At 38.7% G+C, this 19844-nt stretch overlaps 1 long non-coding RNA gene across 1 annotated transcript in view; it reads left to right on the forward strand.

The window, feature by feature from the left end:
- The window catches only part of LOC119257901 (uncharacterized), a 286366-nt gene extending 270741 nt beyond the window's left edge, over window positions 1–15625 (forward strand). The window contains exon 6 of the long non-coding RNA XR_008554000.1: window positions 15598–15625. This is a non-coding gene — a long non-coding RNA (uncharacterized LOC119257901). The remainder of the gene's footprint in view (window positions 1–15597) is intronic.
- Window positions 15626–19844: the final 4219 nt, after the last annotated feature.

The following is a 19844-nucleotide window of genomic DNA, read 5'->3' on the forward strand; positions in this document are numbered from 1 at the left end:
ATGTTACCACACCAGGCCTACCACCAAAGTACCAACACTGATTTTTAATCTAAAACAATTTCTTTTTCCTGTTCCTTATTCACTCAGGATCTAGCCCTAATCCCTGCAAAGCATTCAATTAAAGGAATTTTTAATTAAAACAAATCAATTAAAGCATTCTTAGGCTGTGTGCCAGACTCATACTCTGCTAAGGTGATAACTAGCTAGAATGACCTCTTTCAGAAAATGGAGTTTAAGTCCCAATTTGTTTAGGAGGCAGGTATAGGGGGAAGTTATTTCTGGACATATAGACCAAACCATCCCATATAGGAAGAAAAAGCAAAGGTCTGCAAACATTTCTTCCTCTAGACTCAAAGGAACATAAATTTCTCCTTCTACCTGCTTATGTATTTCTGGAGAAAATTGTATTCTCTACTATTTTGTGTTACAGTGTGTACACGTAATAATAAAATGGGATTCTGCTTTCCCTTAAATATGAGCTATGGATCCTTGAGCAAAAATCACAGAACAAAAATCATAAACATACTATCATATTAATACAGAATTCAGATTTTTCCTGAAAAAGTTTCCCTGGCTTATTTTTTATGAGCATGTAGCCCTCCTGAGAATCTGGTCAGCTCTATTTGCTCACTGAGATACGCAGCCAGAAGTCTGGCAGCACTTCCACCATCTTACTCATATTCCTCCCACAGAGCTTGGTTTTTAAGTTGTTTTCTTCAATAGGAGACCAGTGATTTCTAACAGCAGTCCCATCCAAGTTTCTTCTGAAATTGTCAGCTAGGCATCTAACTGTGTTATATGTTATTTTATTTGCTATTTTTCTTTTTTCAAAAGGTTACATTTGGCAATTTAGATTTACAGAAGTGTTGTGAAGATAATAAAGATTTTCTATAGATGATTCACTAGCTTTCCGTAATGTTAGCCATGATACACTGATGCAAACTAAAGTGTTCACACTGGTCCAGGACTGTTAACTAAGCTCCATATTTTGACTTTCCCAGCTTTTCCGCTCATGTCTTCATCTGTTCTGGGATAAAATCCAGGATGCTACATTGCGTTTAGTCATCATGTTTCCTTCCCCTACTTTGGTCTATAACTGTCCTTGTCTTTCTGATGTTTTGAAAGCTCTTTTCAGTGCTACTGTCCTAGCACACTCTGAGATGAGAACATGTCTTTTTTTCCTATATGCACATCCATAACATTGCTGAACACATTAAAATTAGATGCATCCTCACTGACCAATTGAAAATAGTATCTGACTTCTGTTTCTTAAAGCATGAGGTAAAATCATCCAGTTGAAATTACACACATAACAAGAAACCCTAGAGTGACACCAAGATATATGCCCAATCATGATGTTGAGAAATGAAAATGCAGGAGAATGACTAGTGAAATTTAAGCTGATGTTCAGAAGTATAGACTTGATATCAGTAGATGCATGAAGACTTGAGTGAAGGGAGAACACAAGAAAATGCACAGACTAGACTGAGCACAGGGTCAATGGAAGGTAAGCCTGTTGGGAGTGGAATTGTGTTCATGAGAGCAGAGAGGGGTGGTTGGGTGGCACAGGTGCGCCCATTTGAGAACACGTAAGACCTGCTCCATGAAGAAGTCAGTTTGGCATTAACCTAAGTGGTCAGCCCATGGTTTTCCAAGAAGGAATTTATGTACTTGTAACACCAAGTGTCCTTATCCTTACTTTCCTTGCCAGTCAGGAAGCTCAGAGTTTCATGGTACTTTGTTGTAGCTGCCATTTATCTGGATTTAGAGTGTTTTGACCTTGTAGCTTCATTTTTCAAATCATGCACTAGCTCCCATTATCTTATTGATATTCAAGTATTACTTTACTTGACTATCCTTTTGAGCTACCATATACTACCTTTCAGAAGTAGACTCTAAGTAATAAAATTGCATGAGAGAAAAAAAGGTTTATTGTGGAACTGGGAAGATTGGAGATAAAGGATACTTATTTGACATGAAGCTTTTAAAAAGAGCTGAGGATTTTACAAAAGTACTGTGGTAAGAGATGTCCCTGGGAGGATGAGTGCTGCTGCTGGTGACATGATTGGGAGTTCGAAAACAAGATCAAGTAAATTCTAAGCTTCAGATAACAAGTAGGTAGGACTATGGTTCAGAAATAGTTGTTGAACTCTAAGGACATGCTGTGTCTGCAAGCCCCCTTTAAAGATCAGGGATCACAATTGGATAATGGCTCAAGTAACACAGGGCTTAGTAAGTTCAGCTCACAAGGTGGATGAGAAGGAAGGGTGGTGTGCTCAGTTCTCAGGCATTTCTCAATGAGTAGATCTCCTCCACACTAGATCCTCTGCTCCCCCCCCCGCCACAGAACAGTGATAACACAGGGGACATAGCAATGTGCTAGACCTTGAGCTTGTTAATGTAGAAGAACTATTGATCTTCAAATGCTTAAAAAGAAAATACAACATAATGAAAGATTACCAAGCAGTAAAAGGTGTAGATCCTCCCTGGTGGCTCAAGGGGTTAAGATGCAACCTATGAAGCTAGTTGCAGTCACTGCAGCGCAAGTTCGATCCCTGGCCAGGGAACTACCCACATGGTGCAACAGACCTCTCCTGACTTGCCCACTGCTCCCCTCAGCAGTGTATTTCAGTCAGTCTGCCTGTCTGTTCCGCACTCTGTCTCTGGTGAATCCTCTCACCCCTCCCCCACACCTCTGGCCTGTACTACAGTTCTTGTATACATAAATAAATAAGTCTTTTTTTTTTTTTAAAAAAGGTGTAATTACCAAATCCTGGGTGTATAGTACAATAGCATGCAAACCCAAATATTAGTAAAGTCCTGGCACATCATCTAAATGAGCAAAAGTGGGCAAGGTATGATCAAAGAGTCAGGAGTACCACAGCTACTGGAATCCTTGATGCACCAGAGGGGGCAGCTGCTCATCAGTCCCAACTCATTCCAGGGTGGGAACATGGAAACCACACTCCCAGATCTTTTGATTATTCAAGAGAAGCTAGAAAAATCAAACCTTTATTAAAATGGGATTTTCAAAATGTTAGCTTAATTTTGTAATACAATGTATAGGTCACTATACATTGTGGGTCTTGGCTCTGTAGTTTCTGGAAGAAGATTGTTTGAATCTGATTTCTGGGGACATGAAACACACACTGTTACTTAGACAAAAGACACTGCCAGAGGAGGTTGAAGAGAAAGATAGCTCTTAAGCAATAGGATATGGGGTATAGCTATACATATATATATATAGAGAGAGATGATGAACAGATAGGTAGGTAGATAAAGATAGATAGATACATAGAGAGAATATATTCATAGATATATCATCCCTGAAGCAGATATTATTACTCCACAATCTGGTACCGTGCATAAAGTCAGGTCCTCAAGCTCCAGCTGAGTAAGTGTGGCTGCTTATCCAGATGGTTTGATTTTAGAATGTGAGCTCCACTGTGCAAAATTTCTCCTCTCAGTTTACCATGAAAGTTTCTAAAAGTGAGTCGTTGTGAAAATCAAATGTGATACACATAACATGTTTTATAAACTCTAAGACAATATTTGGCTTAGTTGGCCTTTAAATGGCACCTCAGATTTCAGGGAAGTTGCTAGGTATTTCACTTTTGATGGCTATACCATTATTTTTCTTCATTATTCTTCCTATGAAATTCTGCTAATTGGTTCCTTCTGTCTCCCTTGCAAACGAAGGCTTCCTTGCCCTACCACTTTCGCTGTTTCTGTCTTTATGTGCCCGCTTTAACCTAATTATATAGTCTCCTTCTGAGACCAGCTGGGGATGGAAATGAGAAGAGACCCAGCCCCCTGAGGCACCTGTTCATGGAATGATTATTTTGCCACTGCTCCAGGAGCCCAGCACTGGACAACTTCTGAACAGTGTGCATTTTGCCTCCATGGGATTTAAAATAAAAAAATTGTGTCCCACTGCTGAATATATATCCAGATACACTCAGTTAAACCACAGGAAGAACTGCTGCAGAATGTAAAAACTTTGTCCTAACACAATTTCATCTGAAATTTGATATTCTTTGACTCTCTAGGGGAGGAAAAGAAAGAAAATATAAACAAATGAGAGAATAGGGAAGGATGTGAGGAGGAATCGGCCATGCAGGAGACTGCCATGGAGAAACAGAGAGAGTGGATTTTAAGAGTCAAACAAAAGTCTGTCACAGGGTCAGGAATTAGAGGAGATAAACCTGAAGACAAGCACCACACATGAAAAAAAAAAAAATGAATCAATGCGACAGGGAGAAAAGTAGGGCATCTATTCTTTCTCTTTCCTAAATGACTTGATAACTACATTGGGCTGGCAAAGAAAATTGCTTTTTAGTATTGGTCAGTATAGTAATAGTGGGTTGCCAGAAAAAAATAATCCCCTCCCCTTCATCTTCTTTTTCATATCTTGAGAAAGGAAAACAGACACTAGAGAAAGGGAAAAAAAGACTGTAGCAGCCAAAAGAGAGATTTCTTTTGTGCCTGATTTTATGCTACACAATTAAGTATTTCAGAAATTGCTTTAGAAGATTTATAGCTGATGAAAATAGTTCAGTTCATCAGATCTGAGAATGACCAGTCCTCAGGTGAGTTTCATAATTGATAACAGCATTCAACAAAATTGCAAATTAGTTAAATGTGGTAGATTTTATTGCCTTATCACCACATCGCTAGGATAAAGGACAGCTTGGGTATAAAATATATAAAGCAAAGAAATGATACTCCTTTTTTGCAGTGCTTATTATACATGACGCACAGTATGAAGTGCTGTATCTCATGGTACATAATTATGTTAGTTCTTTAAAGCCCTTCAATGTCTTTCATTGAACTTGGAATGAAATTCAAGCTCTCGTGATGATGCCCATGGCCCTGTGTGACCCTCCACTTCTCTTCTGTGCCATCTGAACCAATCTCCCTCCTGCTTGTTCTTTCCAGCTGCCCTGATCACCTTCCAGAGGCACAAACACTCAAGCCCTTTGCCTCTTTAGGTCCTTTTTACTTGCTGTTTGTTCTACTTGGAATATTAGCACTTGCCTAGTTTCTTTATGGAGGAATCCCTCATACCCTTTCAATCTCAGCCTAGTGTCATGTTCTCAGAAAGTGCTCCCCTGATTCTCCTTCATAAAATAGTCTCCCTGTCCTGTCATTGATGATGCTTCCACAGCATCCTTTTACCTCTTTCTTAGGACATGTCAGTTTGTTACTTTCTTGTTTACTTGCTCTTGCTTCTTCAGCTGTACTATAGACTCCATGAGGGCAGGGACCTTGTTATTCTTAGTTGCTGTCATGTCAAATCCTAGCATGATTGCTGGCACATTATACCTGTATGACTAATTTGCTAAATTAATGAATAAATGTGGGAATTGGAAACTAGTATTTATAGAACCCCGCATTTTAAGCATTGTGTTTATTATTCTCCATGGTTTATATAATTATGCTGAGATCAGCATTTTTCCATCTCACTGGTGAGAAAATTGGAAACTTAGAGCTTCTAAAGCTGCCTAAGTCCTTAAAGAGCTCTCAGTCTATTTACGTTCTTAGAGAATGAGCTCACTATATAATGGAGTCAAATTTTGTCATCTTCCTCACTGGCATGATGAAATCTCATATAGTAGTGATTGGGTTTAGGCCTACTCTTCATATTTCCAATGAATTGTTCATGCCTTTGTAAGTGTGAATACATCTGTATGTTAAAACATCTTTTGGAGAGCAGATACTCTCTCTCATCTCCATAGAAGTGAAATGCCCATTATATCAACATTTGTGATCCTTTCATTTTAATTTTTGACATTTATATAGCTCTTCTGCAGACAGATTAGCTCCTTAGTTTTCCTTGTGCATATCCAGCAAGCAAGCCAGGTAGATATTTGTCATTATTTTTCTGTCACAATGAATCCTTGATGTTAAGCAGCTTGTCCAATGTGACCCAGCTGGAAGGTAGTAAAGAAGGAATTTGGTCTCTGTCTTCTGTCAAGAGAGCATGAATTTGTTGTTCCCAAAGCTCAGGAATACCTCTGTGCTGGTTCTTCTGCTCATCCTCCTCATCCCAACCATCCTTTTCTTCTTTTTGAGCATGTCCTGAAAGTCAGCACTCTGACATACCAAGAGCTTTAAACAGAGATGAGAATGAAAGGGGTCTTGGTAGGGAAAACCAATAAGCAAGCACAGATTATTGTCTCTTTCATTCCCTCTAAAAAGCAGAGGGAGGGTTCCATGGAACCCTTACCTTGGAGAACTGTTCCATAACGATATTTTAATAGGCAACATTGAGGAGATAAATGTGCTTTCTCTGATTATTTGGCCCGATATTCTGATTCAAAACATGTCCCAAATCTCTCTCAAATAGTTCCATTCTCCTCCATTCAGTCATCACAGTCTCCATTGTTTTCCAACATCCTGCTGACTTGTCTCCTTTCCTTCTGCCAACACACTGTCCATTTAACTCTACACTACAAATAGAGCTTCCATCCCACAGCACAGGTGTATGCTTTGCTTTTGTCCTCACAAGTAATCAGAGGCTCCCCATTGCTTACAGCCTAAGTCCAAACTCTTCAATGTTATCTCAGCCTTATCTTCAACATTATTGATAATGGAGTCCCTTGCTGTTCCACTCTCCTCCTGCTATGTATCATTCTATATACTATTATGTTAGAAGATTTCTCACCATGACCTGTGTGTACCATGTAGGCTCATACACTGTGCCTTTTCATGATGTCCTTGCACCTGGAATATCCTCTCCTCATTTATTTATAAGTTGAACTAAATAAAATCATTTCCCATTTGAAGCTTTCCTGGACTATAATCCTCTTTCCAGGGAAGATATTTTTCTTCTAGTCTTTCTCCTGTGACAATTTGCTTTCGGCTATCAAGGTAGAGGTAATGATGTTTTCTATTTTTTTTTAAATATTGTGGCAATATGTTTTGGCAATAAGTAGAATAATATAATGGTAATAGCTACTTTTTGTAACCTTACATTCCATATCTTGATTTCTTCCAGGAAACTGTGGTTTCCTAGAGGAGGGGCTTGACATTGTTCCTCTTTGTGATGTTAGAACTTAGTACAACCCTTGCTCTCAGTGTTTTCTGGATACTAACATTCTCCTGGGAACTTTACATATTCTCTCTTTCTCACAAAAATCCTTTGAGAGTGCTATAATTCTGCCATTTTGTAGACAAGAAAAGTGAGGTTAAAAGGATGCTTTTCACAGGGGTGAACAGAGTGTGTGTGTCTAGTTCCTAAATCTTTATATAAGGTATGAGATATCTGCTTATATAAATAGATCACATATGAAATTTTATCTCTCCTTCATACGTAGAAAATATTGCCCCCCCTTCATCCTATGAAAGCTGTTAAAGGTGGATGGAAATTAATTAATTAGTACTTAACATGGTTGAACATGAAAGTCAGGAAGGGAAAATTAAAGGAAAGTTGCTTAGGGAGGAATGAAGTTAGCAGACAAGATTCACTGCTATCTATTTACAAGCTTTCCATCACCTAAATGAATGCTTACTCCAGTATGACATTCTTTGGAAATGGAAAATATTGCAGTTGACAAAGATGTAAAGTACAAACACTGTAATGTGTAAACTTTCAGAGTCCACATCTGGTAAAGGCTGGCAGTACGGCTGACTTGGAAGTCTCCTGATCTGTTGTTTGCAGTTATTTGTGCTCCACAATTACCAAACTGCAGTATTTGGCATAGTGGACAAACAAGCCACAGACATAATGATGGTTTTTCCCACTGACCATCTGCAACACTCTTATTTGGCAATCAGAAGTGCAAGAAAAATCAGGTGGACCTTAGATGTGAGGTCATTAAACCCCCTAATAAATATTTGCATGGTGACATTGTTAGAAGAGGTTATTGTGAGATGCATACAGGTTGACTTGGTGTTTTTCAGAATTTTCAATATCTTAAAAGGCACACTACATTTCCTTTTTGCTAGAAGGACATTTCTGACTAAGGAAGCTTTGGTGACACACTTCTGGAGATGAGGATGGCACACACACAACACAGACACACAGACACACACACACACAGCAGTTCTTGACTAACAATTTTAGAAGAATGAATGAGATGTTGTGGCAAATGCTGTGCTCTTAAGTTGAGAATGGCCACAAAGGGAATGGAAAGGGTCCTGTGTCTTTAAAGGAAGCAAATTAGTGGCAGTCAGCCTCCAACAAGTTGAAGAAACATCTGGAAAGACTGATAATAGGTTGACTTCCTGAAATGAGGGTTTGACCATGATGACTTCAGACAGGAAGCTTAAGTTTCTTATCGTAACAGTGGAAAAAGACATAAAATTACAGAGTAAAACTGCTTGGCTGCATACAGAGTTGTAATTCTCTAATAAATGGTGCATTTTGCGGAGGTTTAAAGTTATCTTCAGGAAAATCTAGCAGCTATCAAGATTTTCATCTACTTCTCTCCTTCATAGGGAATGTTTATAGAAAATATATGTGCACTTGAGTCTATTAAGTTCAAATACTATAATCTCTTCTTAGAATTACTATATCCTGGAGCAATCTTAATAGAAATGACATTTCATTCCTCCAAGCCAGAATTTTGGTATGGAAAAAGTTTTGACTATGATGAATTTAAATGCGCTAACGAGAAAATTTAACAACCACTGCAGGAATTAACCATGTTTTCCCATGAAATAATTATTGCAATTTTTAATCCATATGGCAGGATATAAGGGTAATTTTGAGAGTTATCAAATATATGTGGAATATTTTTTATATTTTACACCATATACCCATATGCCAGCATTGTATATAAGCACAAATTATTTAGGGCATCACTCAGGCAATAAGGAAAATCCTTTAGTGCCATATTCCACCATGTTCTATCTTATTTCCTTTATTTTTGCCTTGTTTTGCAACTTAATGGCACCCCACATACATAGGAAGAAATATTTTACTTCTGTATTTAAAGGAATATATATATAAAGTCCATAAACTTGAATAATCTTTGGGATTTCATGTTAGACATCTCTAGGTACATGAAGGTATAAAGCAGCTTAATTTTGATGCTGAAATAATAAAGTTACCCTCTTGTCAGACAAGGGACACATAGGTCTTAGCCTTTGACCATAAGTTGCCTGTAATTAGGAAAGTCACGAGTCTTTGCTCAGGAGCTGTTAATGAGAAAGGGTGTGTCCCCTAAGAGCAGAATGCAAGGTCCTTTTAAGTGTGGCTCTGTATATATGCTTTCAAGTCTTATACAAAGTTCCCACATCAGTTCCTTGCCAACTCTGTTTTTTTATATTACATTTTTGTAAACCTTTAGTTTTCTTCACATACCACTGTTCAATGCTTGCTCTGTTCCTGTTCTCTCATTTGCGCTTTCTGTCTAGCCAAGTAAACTTCCCAGTTTTGCCCTGGCAGGCAGGCTGTGCTTTCTGGTCTGTGTCTTCATTCACATGGCTTCCTCTCCCTGCAGTGTACTTTCTCATTTATTCACTTCTCAGAGTCTTTCCCATCTTTTTAGGATTGCCCAACTCAAATGCAGTCTCCTGCATAGACATCCATTACTTCTCCAATAATTAAGCTTTTGCTCCTTCAGTTGAGCCTCCATGATTTCATTTAATAGTTTCAATTCAAAAAATACTTATTGAGAGACTATCCTTTGCATGGCATTGTTCTATGTTCTGTGGGGATAGGGGAAGCAAGAAAACATCCTCCAACGCTAGAAGAGGAAATAAGGCAAGTGCATATACCCATAATACAATACAGATTTGTATTTAATATCTAAATTGGAATTGAATGATAGGATGTTTCAGTTGCACACACATGCATATGCACACATATAACGTCTACCAAGCAGTGGTCTGAAGTAAGAATGAAATAACATTTCATAGGAGATTTCACAGCAGCCACACTTTTGCTGATTATGAATTCATTTATCTATTTCCATCACAAGGGATTCATTGATTCAAAAGGGAATCTTTAAAAAGTTTTTATGACTTGTGTACTATTATAACAAAAAGTAATCACTCTTTATTGGAAAATGATATAAACAATATAAACACAGATCATGAGAGGGTAATAGCCACTTTATTTTAACTTTCTTCAGGAGTAATCATGCAAAGTTTGTATATCCTGCAGAACATTTTACTATTCATAATTTGTGTGTATGTGTGAGTACACACAAAACAAATTGTGTGCATGTAAAAACCATACAACATATTAATATACACACATAGATGTACTTAAAGGTACAGAGCTGGCATTTGAACATAGGTAATGTGTCCCCAAATTTCATGTCATTAAATATGCAGCTTCTTGTGTACTTGTCTTTAAATTTGCTTTTATTTTTGTGTAGAAGAACTGGGGTATTGGCCAGAGGTGGGGAGGGGGGATGGGGGGTGAGAGGATTCACCAGAGACAGAGTGGGGAGCAGAACAGGAGGATTTACTGAAATACACTGCTGAGGGGAGCAGCATGTGAGATAGGAGAGGTCTGCTGCACCCTGAGTGGGTCAGCTCCCTGGCTGGGGATCAAACTGAAGCCATAGCATTGATAGCACTGAGACTTAACCCCTAGGCTACCAGGGAGGCTCTAAACTTGCTTCCTAATGTTTAGGTAGTTCTCATCCACAAATTTTTGTTCCATCATTCTAGAAATGCTTTGGTCCTTTCAATAAAATCCTGAGATGATTTGTTCAAGAAATAGTCAAAAATATTTTTTGGGAAAAATCTACCTTATATTTTCCCTAGTTATAGTCTATATTTAAAAAAAAAAAAATCTTGGGCCTCCCCTGGTGGCGCAGGTTTGAGGGCCGTGCTGTGATGCTGTCCCCAGCCTCTGCAGCGCCAGTTCGATCCAGGCCGGCTGGCGAGGATCCCACATGGCGTGGCAGACCTCCCCAGTCTCACCCGCTGCTCCCCTCAGCAGTGTATTTCATCAGTCTGCCTGTTCTGTTCCCCACTCTGTCTCTGGTGAATCCTCTCATCCTCCCGCACATCTGGTCTGTACCCCAGTTCTTGCATAAAATAAGTAAATAAATCTTTAAAAAAATCTTATTTTAAGGAAAAAGAGATAATTGAGTCTGATACAGTCTCAACCTTTCCCATACCCCATTTTCACACACACACACACACACACACACACACACACACACACACCCTGCTGCCATCTGAATCTCACAACGCTAATGTTGGAATCTGAGACAGCATCCCACATGTTTTCCAGCTTTGAGTCCCCTTCACACTTTAAACCAGAGATCAGGAGTCAAGAAGGCAGGCATGGTTTCACTCTGAGTCTTTCAAGAGAAGAATCTTCTTTCCCCTTCAGCGGGGACAGACACTGAAAGTGATCAACAGAAGGGCTTCTGTTGAACTTCAGACTCTCCCAAAAGTTGAACCTTGATCTGCAGGTGCTCAGTACCCTTAAACCATGTAAGATCTGTAAACTGGTGGTTACAAGGTTGTACTTTCAGATCCATTTTGGGTGTTTACAGAGTAACCAGGGGACTTCACAACCATCGAAAATGTTATTTCTGGTAAATATGTTCCAAGTTTCCAAATGATCTTTACACAAGCTTTGGAAGCAGTCTATATCTGGAATAAATTTAAATTAATTACAGGTGCCAATTAAACAACCAACTGCATTTTAGTAAGCTATTCTTAGTCAATAAAAATGCAAATGAACACTGAGTTTCATACTCAAAGAGCCCGAACAGTATTTGTACAAGAAGTTCTTGAATCCTGACTGCTTTTAGATGGAACTAAAAGAGTTTTGCAGTCTGATGGTTACAGAGACTACCAAAGAAATAGGCTAGTAAAATAATAAAAATGCAATAACATTTCTTAGACACTTAATATCTCTATCTATGAAAATGGCGATAATAGTAACTTAACTTATAGGGTTGTCACAAGATTAAAAGAGTAAATTTATGGGAACCACAGATAGTGTCAGACAAATAGTAAATGTGTTAGTGCTTTCATCACTGACTGACTGCTTATCCACAAACACTTTTTAAGGACAAACATACTATATAGGCTATACCTTTAGGCACCAGAGGGCAATCTGAGGCTACTCTCCAAAACTCCACTAGGCAACTGTGTTTAAATAGATCAGTAATTTTTAAACCTTTAAGAGAAGAAATTCTAAGTCTGCTACTCTTGACTGCTAATGAATATGGGTTTCTTTTAAGGGTGAAGAAAATATTCTAAAATTAGATTGTGATGATAGTTACAAGAGTCTCATAATATAGTAAGCCATTGAAATGATATTTTAATTGGGTAAGTTATATAGTATTTGAATTAAATTTCAATCAAATGCTTTTTAATAAAGTCTGACACTTCACATTCTTTCTAGGCATTATGGAAAGTTTCCTTTGAAAAGGCAAATCAGGATAACACTGCAAGTGACTTTATAAATTTTTTTTTTTTTTTTGTGGAAAGACACATGCTAGCTTTAAGGACTGTACATATTAGCAGGAAGACCCTGAACCAAGTCTCTGAACCAGCTAAACAATTTTGTCTCTGAAAAACTTTCAGAGAGAAACTTTTGAAATAATGATTTTGTTAAGAAATCCCTACCTTTGTCTTTCTTATGCTAACCAGGTTTAGATGGTTTTTATTTTATCCAAGTACATACAGACTCTAATCCATAATCATATCACTCATTCTGAGGGAATGAAAGAGTATACTTGTATTCAGATCAACATGACCTTCTTCACCAAGAAGGTTTACCACAGAATTTTTTTTTTCTATAAGTAAGGAACTCATACTAACCTCTGAAGGCTCACCCAGAGCAGCTTCTCAACATACAATCAGTCATGGCGATTATTAAACAGTGGAGATGTGATGTTTTAGATCCATTGTAACCCTCTGGAGATAAAATTCCTCCATAGTAGCTGCAGTGAAAAGCCAATTATTATTATTATTATTATTATTATTATTATTATTATTATTATTATTTGAATATTTAACTGGCAACTATTTGGGCATCAGAACAACTAAAAAACTTAGAACTTTATGACATCATTTTCATACTCACTTGTTGACAGCTGCGATCTCAGTGGAGGCTGTAACTGCCCTGTGAGGAGAGATACTGTGTGGGTTCTGTTTTTCACTTTGAGAGATTAACTGCCAGAAATACCAGTCATGGTCTTCTGATGATAAAACCTGTGGAAAAGAATACTTCAAACTATTTGACTATTTCCTGTTTTTAACCTTTACCTTTTTTAGTACTTCTTCTAAGTCTTATAGAAACACATCATTTCCTGTAAAAACGTATATTTGCACATTAAAGTCAAGGACAATGGGACTTAACAAATGATAAGAGTCCAGTGGTTACATGAAGTTTGAGAACAGTTAAAGACTATAACTATATAGGCAAAAGAAAGAAAAGTTTCAGTATATGGCCATAAATCAAAACAACCAGCTATATGAGTAACATCAGTCAGCCTCTGTGAATCAACTCAATTGTCTGATTTTCCTGATGCAGAACATACCCCAGTGCATTGAGTCAGTTTGAGTTAGAATTTCACTAACATGTCTTTTCAGATCCCGTTCTTGTATTATCATTATCTCTGAGGAGAGAGGGGTAGGTCACAGCAGCTGACAGATCTGTGGCTCTGTGTCCCTTTGTAGGATTGGAAACTCATCCAGGTTCACTCGTGGTCCTGAGTAGCTCCCTGGTTGTTTCATCCTCTTCAGTCCTACTGCTAGGACTATGGCATGTTTATATTTCTTACTGCCACTCACTGCCTTTATGCAGCCACTGTAGTGGACTCAAAAAAAAAAAAACAAAAAACAAAAAACAAAAAAAAAAACAAACAACTTTCTAGGCTCATCCCACTGAGGACAACTTTTTATCAATTCTTTATAATATTAATATTTAGTTAATGTATTATGGTCTTTTAAATGTTATCCACTGCTGAACCATACCTTTATGATTGCTATAGTAATTCTTGTCTTCCCTGGAGTTATAACATCATTGCTGATTTTAGTTGATTGTTCATCTTTCTATTTACTTGAAACATAAATTTAATTTTTGTTAGTGCTGAAAATATGATGTGGGAAAATTCCAATAACACGTAGTATCCTGTTCTCTCTTTTCATAGAGTAGTCCATCTGTCTGCTCCAATGTGGACTGATCTGTACATCTGCTATACCACTGTCAACTGAAACCTCTCCTACCATCATCCTGGAAATCCCCTCATCTCCTGTGTTAGATCTCCCATTTCCTGAATCTCAGGTCTGTCTCTTAATTTTGATATATCCTTCAGTTGCCTCCTGTAAAGAGAGATAATTTTGCTTTGAGACCTTCTCTCTCTGGGAGCACCTTTTTTCTACTCTTAATGTGATCTTTTGCCTAGATATAGAATTCAATACTGGAAATGTTTCCTTCAGAATTTTGAAAGAATTGTTTCATTTTCTTTTAACCTCCAGATTTTCCATTAAGAAATCTGGTGCCATTTTTGTACTTATTACGTGTGATCTGTCACTTTTTAAAAAATTCTTCTATGGATGCTCCTAAGATATTTCCATTATCCCTAGGACTTAGAAATGTCTTGCTAAGATAACTTTTACAACATTCTATCATATTTTAACTAGAAATTCACATCATTTAGGGGTGTTAGGATTTCTGCAATATGAATTCCTTCATATCGGTTTCATTTTTTGTTCTTGGCTACACTAAGCTGGCTCCTGCTCCTGTCTTTGGTTTTCTGCTTCCAAAACTGTTCCCATTTCTCACCTGTTGTGATATCATCTCCCATTCCTTTTGACTTTGTAGATTTGTTTTCCCTTAAATTGCTTAAATGTTATTATAGCAGAGTGTTGGGAAAGCGTGGAATAAAAGTGGATGTTCAAACTACCTTGTTTAACTGTTTAGAAATTATATTTAGTTCTACTTAATGTAATCTCAGTAGTTCTAATCATCAGTCTAGCTATGTGCACACACACACACACACACACATACACACAGTAATTGTTCACCTATCTATAACCAAAGACATCTATACCTTCTGGGTTTTAAAGAACACTTTTAATAACTGTCAACAGTATGTCATTGTCTAACTCTTTCAAGACCCTTCCATTTTATACCTACTTATAGGTTCTGTTTATTAGTGATCTAAGATGACCCATAAAATATACAAAGCATTTGTGCATGTGCCTAATGTTTTATAGGGAAGGAGGCTTAAATAAATTTGATGGAAGATGTCAGAATATTCTAGGAAGTATAGACTTCAGATGCAAGACCAAATTGTAGCAAAATGAGTAGAGCTCTCCAAGTGATAATCAGTTTCCATTTCATTCAAATATCTGAGATGAAATTATATAAAATCTAAAAGATGGAATTAGCATGTATAGAATTTCATACTTGAAACTTTGAAGGAAAAATATTTCTGAGTTTGTTTACTTGAAAACAACTGCTTTCCCTACCATAGTTTTTGACTTATTCCAATTTTCACCCAATTTAAGGTTAATGTTTATAAGTTCTTTTGTTAGTAATCATCATTGTCTATACCATTTCTCTTTCTATTCTTTTAGGCAGAACTAATTATTCATAGGAAGGGACAGCATCTGAAAACTGTGTATCACAAATGTTCACACTTTTTGTCTTTCACTTTCAAGTTACAAAGACATATATCCAGGAGGGGGCGGAGCAACATGGCGGCGAGGAGACGCTGCGAGTAAGATCTCCCATTAAAAAAAGTTAATAGGGAGGAAAAGCGGCAGGTCCCAGTGAGAACTGGGACACGGAAGATAAACGGGTGACGCCAGCGAACTGCCCGAAGAAGAAAGTGGCCATAAAAGAGGACTAGAAGGGAGGGAAGCGCAGAACCCTGCTCCCCTCCCCCGCCCACAGAGGCGGCACTCTCCGCCCGGCAGAGAGGAGGAAACAACAAACCAAAACGACCCACAAGAACAAACGACACAGCAAGCGGGACTGTGAGTGGAAAGGAACTATTGCAGCCACCACACCCCGTGAACGGGAGCTGAGGCGAACCCTGCAGGATCCGCCACGGCGGTGAGCGAACCGGCTCCGGGCACCATTAGAGAAGAACAAAGACCCCGGGAGACGCGCACACAGCCCGGGCTGCCGGTAAGCTGGCCCGGGAATGCGGTGCACTCGGCGCGCTTGAAAAGCAAGTGCAGACTGGATCGCGTCCCCGCGCCTGCGACCTAGGCTTGCGGGGAGACGACCTAGGCTTGCGGGGAGACGCGCGGAGGTCCTCACTGAGGTGAAGGTCCCTCCCTGAGTGAGCAGGAACCAGGCGCCCAGGCACGGGAGCTGTGCAAAAGGCGCCATTCCAGCGCCACTGAACTGGGCTACAGCCCGTGTCCTGGAACTGAGGGCTTTGAACTGAGACCTGGGGCAGGAAAATTCGGGGCGTGGTTTCTCCACGACGGTGGGGCACAAGGCAGACACAGCACCCCAAAGCTGTTGAGGTGAACCCTACCATTCCCGCTCTGTTCTCTGTCCCACGGGGTGGGGGGAGGCGAAAAACAGCCCCCCAAGGACAATAGGAGAGATCTCCACCTAGCGACCAGGAAAAAAAAAGTCACTAACACCCTATAAAACAGGACATTTCTTAAGACTGCTTGAAAAGGACAGAAGGTTTCTGGAGGACCCAGTGGCCAGCCGGGAAGTTATTCCACGCCAGGCCCCTTCTGACCAGCAGTCTGAGCCCACAGAGGGAGCAGGCACCCACGTCCGGGGCAGACCGGGTGCGCAGAAGAGTGTGCCTGAAACCGGAGGCGCAGGGACTGCATCCCGCTTCGCCATTTGAGAACAGGGACATTTCTTCAGTAAAAACTGCCTAAAACCAGCAGAAAGCTCCCCCAGAAGACAGAGATGGCTCCTGGAAGAGCCAGAGGGGAGCGGAGAAGTTCACCCAAGATGTCAGTCAGTCCGAGCAACACAGTGTCCCAACGCATACGACAAATTAGAAAACAGACAGTAGGGAGTAGAAGAACCACACGCAACCTAAAAACTCCTCAGGAAAGAAGCACACCACAAAAAGAAAACCACTCCCCAGATTGCAACGACAGCAACTTGGAAGAACTTCTGAGCCTTCCAGAAAGAGAATTTAAAATTGCCATGATTAAAAAAGTGATAGATCAGAAGAAGGAAATTGAGTCCCTAAAGAGGGAAGTAAGAGAAATGCGGGAGATCAAAGAATTAATGGAGGAACTAAAGAACTCTGGGAAAAGCAATGAAAGCAGAATAGATGAAATGGAAGAACGAATAAGTAATCTTGAAGACACAGAAATAAAAAGAACCAAAACAGAAAAGGAAAGAGAAGTACGAAGGAAAAAGAATGAAGAAAGACTTCGGGAACTATCTGACTCCATGAGGAAAGGAAATATAAGAGTTATAGGAATTCCAGAAGGAGAGGAGAGAGATGTAGGAACAGAGAAAATATTCATGGATATAATTGAAGAGAACTTCCCAAATGAGAAGAAGGAGCTGAAAATTGATATACAAGAAGCAAGAAGAACACCAAACTTCCATGACGAAAGGAAAAACACAGCAAGACACATAATAGTAAAGCTCCCAAGAATCCAGGACAAGGAAAAAATAATGAAGCTGACAAGAGGGAAGAAACAGATAACATTCAAAGGAAAACCAATCAGGCTGACATCAGACTTCTCTGAAGAAACACTACGGGCAAGGAGAGAGTGGAGGGACATAGTCAACAGACTCCAAGAAAACAGATGCCAACCAAGAATACTCTATCCCGCAAAGCTCTCTTTCCTCCATGAAGAAAGAATATGGACCTTCCCAGACAAAGAGAAACTCCGGAGTTTCATTGCGACTAAACCCCCACTCCAAAAAATACTACAAGGAATCCTAAAGCCAGAACCTCAGAGGGACGAATAACAACGAAAGAAGACCAAAAAAAAAAAAAAGTTATTAAAAGAATAAATAAATAAAATCAAAGGAAAGACAAACAATGGCAAATACAGATGATAACATACCAATATTAACTCTAAATGTAAATGGACTAAACTCTTCAATAAAAAGACACAGAGTTGCAGCCTGGATTAAGAAACAAAACCCAACCTTTTGCTGTCTCCAGGAAACACATTTAGCTACAAAAGATAAAAATAGGCTCAAAGTCAAAGGATGGAAAACAATCCTACAAGCAAATGGGCCAAAAAAGAAAGCAGGAACAGCTATACTTATATCAGATAAAACAGACTTCAAACTCAAAAAAATAAAAAGAGACCCCAATGGTCACTACATTATGATTAAGGGGACAATACTTCAAGAAGAAATAACACTCATTAACATATACTCACCAAACGAAAGAGCACCAAAATATATCAGACAACTGTTGTCCTCTCTGAAAACAGACATCAGAGAAAACACATATGTAGTGGGAGACTTCAACACACCACTATCAACAATGGATAGATCAACAAGACAAAAAATAAGTAAAGAAACTAAAGCTCTAAATAAGGACCTAGAGCATTTGGGCTTAACAGACATCTATAGAACACTAAACCCAAAAAAAACGGAGTACACATTTTTCTCAAGCGCACACGGATCATTCTCCAGGATCGATCACATACTGGGGCACAAGACAAACATCAACAGATACACCAAGATTGAAATCATACCAACCATCTTTTCTGACCACGAAGGCATCAAACTAGAAATAAATCATAAAAAGAAGGCAAGGAACTATCCTACCTCATGGAGATTAAAAGCCACACTACTGGAAGACCACTGGACTAACGAGGAGATCAAAGAAGAAATTAAAAAATTCTTTGAATTGAATGACAAGGAGGACACCAATATCCTAAATGTATGGGATGCAGCAAAAGCAGTAATAAGAGGAAAATATATAGCAATAGAAGCTCACATCAAAAAACAAGAAAGAACTCAAAGAAACAACCTAATCTCGAAGCTCAAAGATCTAGAAAAAGAACAACAAAAAAACCCAGAACCAGTAGAAGAAAAGAAATAATAAAAACCAAAGCAGAAATAAATGAAATTGAAACTAAAAAAACAATCCAAAAGATCAATGAAACCAAGAGCTGGTTCTTTGAAAAAATAAATAAAATAGACAAACCCCTAGCCAGGCTCACAAAGGAAAAAAGGGAGAAAGCACAAATACACAGAATCATAAATGAAAGAGGAGAAATCACAACGGACACAGCAGAAATCAAAAGAATAATCAGTAACTACTATGAACAGTTATATGGAAACAAGTTCAACAATCTAGAGGAGATGGACAAATTCCTACAACTCTACAATCACCCAAAGCTAGATAAAGAAGAAATAGAACACCTAAACAGACCAATTACAAGCAGCGAAATTGAAATGGTAATTAAAAACCTCCCAAAAAACAAAAGCCCAGGACCTGATGGATTTACAAATGAATTCTACCAAACATTCAGAGACGAATTAGTGCCTATCCTTCACAAACTCTTCCAAAAAATTGAGAAGGAAGGGACAATACCAAACACGTTCTATGAAGCCAATATTACACTAATACCAAAACCGAATAAGGACAACACAAAAAAGGAAAACTATAGGCCAATCTCCCTAATGAACACTGATGCAAAAATCCTCAATAAAATTTTAGCTATCAGAATCCAACAATGTATTCATAAGATAATTCACCACGACCAAGTTGGATTCATTCCAGGGGCACAAGGATGGTTTAACATCCGAAAATCAATCAACGTTATCCAACACATCAACAAAAAGAAATATAAAAACCATATGATAATATCAATAGATGCTGAGAAAGCTTTCGACAAAGTGCAACACCCATTCATGATAAAAGCCCTTGAAATTCTGGGGATACAAGGAACATACCTCAACATCATAAAGGCCATCTATGAGAAGCCAACAGCCAGTA

The sequence above is a fragment of the Talpa occidentalis genome, unplaced genomic scaffold (assembly GCF_014898055.3).
Source record: "Talpa occidentalis isolate TD23 unplaced genomic scaffold, MPIMG_talOcc4v2.1 talOcc4.4, whole genome shotgun sequence".
Taxonomy (NCBI): domain Eukaryota; kingdom Metazoa; phylum Chordata; class Mammalia; order Eulipotyphla; family Talpidae; genus Talpa; species Talpa occidentalis.